This window comes from Triturus cristatus, chromosome 1_1 (assembly GCF_964204655.1).
Source record: "Triturus cristatus chromosome 1_1, aTriCri1.1, whole genome shotgun sequence".
Classification (NCBI taxonomy): domain Eukaryota; kingdom Metazoa; phylum Chordata; class Amphibia; order Caudata; family Salamandridae; genus Triturus; species Triturus cristatus.
In genome coordinates, this window is record NC_140579.1 from 407,644,280 (window position 1) to 407,648,814 (window position 4,535).

The following is a 4,535-nucleotide window of genomic DNA, read 5'->3' on the forward strand; positions in this document are numbered from 1 at the left end:
CACATGTTGGCTGGAATGTTGAAAATTTGACTGCAAAATATTGGCTGCTAAACTCTAACAGTATCCATGGTTGTGCGCTACCCTCTATCCATGTTGTCAGTGGCGGCCTCCATTAACAAAGGGTGATGAGGCGGGTGGGGTAGCATGCGGTGGGGTGGGGGAGCGTGCGTGGGGCGTGTTAAAAATCATAATAATAAAAAAACCATACTTGAAGCCGCCGACCGCCTCCCGCGTCTCAAGTCTCCTGCTGTCCTCTTTCTGGTCCCAGTAGCCCCTGTGACAGACTCCTATCCAATCACGCAGAGCAGCGCAGGGATTGGCCTGAATGGGCAGAAAAAGATGCTTCGCCCAGGTCATGGAGTCTGTGGGGTTTCTCCAGCCCGGCTGGAGAAACCTAAGTGAGCATGTGTGTTTTTGTCGGCCTGAGATGGCCGGCCAAACACATATGCGCACTTAGGGAGTGCACAAGCACTCCTCCTCCCCCCCTCCCATGTCCCGCCCCTCCCTGCACAAGCTGACACAAAGCTGGCAAACGAAACCTAAAACAATGCTAGAACATTGTTTTATTTTTCGTTCGCTGGCTCTGCGCCAAGCAGTGGGGCGACGCTCCTTCGCAATTGCGGAGGAGCCGTTGCTGCATGTTATTCATGTATGGGAATGAGATCTGCTCTTCTGATGGCAATATCTGTAATTCACACATTTCATGGGCACGTGCCTGTGTGTTTGTAGGCCTGCATGTTATATGTACTGACATATAACATTCAGAGTGGTTTCCTTCTTGTATGACATCCTGTTCGTAAGAAATGCTGAAATTGTTGTTAGTTGTATTTTTTTCATTTATTGGAGGTATTAATGCAGCTGTGACCTGCTGCAAGGACAACCGTGAGTTGTGCAAGTTCTTGATAATGAGCAGGAATGGTAATAATATTTACAGATATGACACGGACCGGTTTAATGTGCTTTATTGGGCATTTATATGGCACTAGAGCAAGGTAAAATGTCCTGGTGTCCCACCATATTTCATGTCCCATACCAACAAAACACAGATAAAGTATTTTGACTTGAATTGATAACTATGCAATTTAATAGTTTATTGCCTATCAAGGTAAACTTCACAACCATGTAATGTGTTTCTCGCCCAGAAGGTGGAATTGAACCACTCAGTCGCTAGACAGGTACAGGTTTGAAGCCTACACCCCAGACCACTGAGGTTCATCCGGGCAATTGAAAAGTTTAACAGGCAGGTATATACATCACAAGAAAACTTTCTCTTTCTCAGAAAGGGTGTGGGCCAGTTCATAATCTGTCTAGCTGTCACTTTGCTCTTCTCTGCTCTCTACCGCTCTGGCTCTTTGATTGTCTTTATTTTCCTGTGCTGACTGAGTCAAACGTTCAGAATATGAACCTTTAACCATTTGCAAAACAGATCCAGGCTTTCGGGTAAATGACAATTGCAGCCAGCTTTTCTTGTAATATGGACAAAGTACAGATAAATCATTCCTAATGTCACCATTAATAACCATGGAATAGGAAAGCCCTGTAAATTTCAGTTTAAAGAACACAGGCATGTTGAAAAGTTTACTGTGTTTGCTCAATCGTATCTCTCTCTCTCTCTCTCTCTGCAGAACAAACACCTCTCCTCAACTCCTTTAATCATCATGACAGAAGTGGCATTGGACAGGTCGTTTTAAACTGAGGGCCGATGTGACGTCACTTTTGGCTAAGCCTGTGGTATTGGTGTTACAGTGGCAGAGCCATGATCTATCCTGTATAAAGAAAACGTCCAACACACCACAAAATAACTTCTGGAACGAAAGCCCACGACATGAGCTATTTGCACAGAGACTATTGGAAGGGAGGCTAGAACTGAGGGGCAGGTGTAGTATTAATTAACATATGCCTGTTTCTTGACATAGCCATTTCTACATCAGGCTTCAGTTTTAGCATTGCTGTATATAATGTGTCACAGCAGCAAAGGTCTAACACCATTTGCCTTTTCATGGAGAATTGACAGTAATTCCTACTGCTGACAGTCCTTCTTGGTTATGCTTCTTCTTGGGGCAAGTATGATTTGGACTAAGAGCATTGAACCTTACCAATAGGCAATTGATGCATTCATGACTATTCATATCCAAAGCACCTGGTCCCCCTAAATGTGAGGGTGACTGTAGGCTTTCTTCACAATGACCGCAAGCTTCACAAATTTGGTATTTAAAAGTAGTACATGTAGAAATGTTATGTTACACATGTCCATACAGTAACTAGGCCCCAGAAAAGCTATTTTCACTGTAGTAAGGCTGGCTGTTCCATAGGAAAACAATGGGATGCAGTATTGAAATTAATAATGGTATATTGGGCTAGAAAACTCATAGAAATTTCTTTCCTTCGTAATTTTTTATCAGATAGGAGAAACACAGTAGTGCTACAAGCGCACGGTAGGATTCAAAATAGGGATATTAACATAGTGGATACATCAATGGGGGAGGGGAGGGGAGGGGAAGAGGGAAGGGGGAGTGAAACAATGTAGAGAGTGATATCATCAACATGACCAATGCAGCGGGGGTGTGGCTACGCGGGCAATGGAGCCAGACGTGCACTGTTGAGGCTCCGGCACGGGCTCCCCTTACCCGCTCCATAGATCTGCGCAAACCTGCTCCTGTGGCTACACACCATGATGACCGACCCCCGCTGTGGCCAGGGAGGTGAAGAGCTGCCTGGGGCCATGGCAGAGAGGCGACCTGTCGGCTGGGACTGAAAGGCGAAGCTGGTGCCCGGGCGGAACTTCAGGACTCCCGGCTGCGGCGTCCAGGAAACGCCGGCATCAGGCCCCTCCCACTGGGCCGCGACACCTGATACGATCACCGTGGCTGCTGCCCTGGCCGGTGATGAGCGCTGCGGGTGCTGGACCGCCTGAGAAGACCTTCGTTATCCCCATCACATGAGCACCAGCTCCCTGAGGCCCGCAGAGCCGACGCCGCTCGCACACACACAGTGAGACAACATGGCGGCCATCAGCGGAGAAGTCTAGCGGTGAGTCCCGCGGCCCCTGAAGAGTGCTCCATTGATCGCGGGGGACTCCACTCCACAACAGCCAGCAGCGCGCAGGGCCCACGGATGTGAAGCCAGGGGTGCGGTCCATCAACCCGGAGGCGGGGAGACCCGGAATCACCACCGGCATGAGGACCCCCCGAAGGACTGGGCCAGGAGGGTCCCACTACAGCAAAGTGCAGAGCCCATGCGAAGGTACTGGAGGTGGCTTCCGTGTGGACACTCTCAATGGGGGCCCGACTACACTGCGACGCCCGGCTGCGACACACACTCTTGCTGGAGCACCTCGGCCACGAGGCCTGCTGAGTAGGGGACCACTTGCCACAGCTGCAAGCACGGTACCGGCTGAACAGGTGCAAAGTGGCAACAGGAGGGAGAGGCTGCCTGGGAGCCTGCTGAAGATAAGCGGGGGGAATGACGGAGACGAGCAATCGGACTGGGGACTGTATCCTCACTGGATCGCCATTGCACCACCCCTGAGACCCTTGGCCTCTCCCCCTCATCACAAGCGGCCACCTGTAACAAGGCCTGGGACTTTTGTTGAGCCATCACCATGCCTGGCCACACATACTCCCCTCTCCATCCTCTGTCTACTGCTGTGCAGTTATGCTGCATGGATGGCGTGTTACTCTCTCCCCCCAACATCCATGTGCATTGAGGGATATGCCATTTCTTGCCTGGCAGTACCCCTATGTCACACAGGGGCTAACCTCGAACAGGCGCTGGAGGCCCGGCATCTCAATCCCCCCGACACGTGCGCAGTCTGACAAGATGGCTGCCGAAACCTCACCCAACCAAATGGCCAGCAAGCTGGATGCTGTCCTGGCGGCGGAACAACTGGGGAAGACAATGGATCTGACACGCACCTCCCTCGAGAGTAAAATTGATAAGGTAGACATTGACTTGAACCTCCTACATGCGGACCACCGCAAGCTGGCAGACAGGACTACCGCAGTGGAAGACACCATGCATGCGATTTCTCCACAGGTGGTGGCAGGGGAGAAATGGCTCAACGACCTCATGGACCGAGTGGCCTTCCTGGAACGCCGGGCTGAGGATGCTGAAGGTCGATGGAGGAGAAATAATATAGATGTGGTGGGCCTTCCGGAGGGAGTGGAGGGAAGAGATGCTGTGACGTACAATGAAGCCTGGTTGAGAGACATACTACCAAAGGGATCGCTCTCTCCACACTTCATCGTTGAGCGGGCGCACAGAGTGCCGGCTAAACGCCCTCCCTCGGTTTGCTAATCCACGACCGTTCCTACTGAAGGTGATGAACTACAGAGACACGGATGCGATTCTCCAGGAAACCAGGAAACTGGCAGTCATCCAAGTGGAAAATCAAAATATAATGTTCTTTCCTGATTATAACATGGCGGTCCAGCGGCAGCAATACTCATGACAGTGAAGCGTGGCATACGGCAGCAGGATCTCAAATACTCCCTGCTCTTCCTGGCACGTCTGCGGGTGGTGGTCGATGGCAAGAC

At 50.7% G+C, this 4,535-nt stretch overlaps 1 non-coding gene across 1 annotated transcript; it reads right to left on the minus strand.

Annotated features, from left to right (window-relative positions):
* Window positions 1-1,135: 1,135 nt before the first annotated feature.
* On the minus strand, window positions 1,136-1,222 carry TRNASTOP-UCA (transfer RNA opal suppressor (anticodon UCA)). The gene has a single exon. It is a non-coding gene; the product is annotated as a tRNA-Sec (tRNA).
* Between the last annotated feature and the right edge of the window lie 3,313 nt (window positions 1,223-4,535).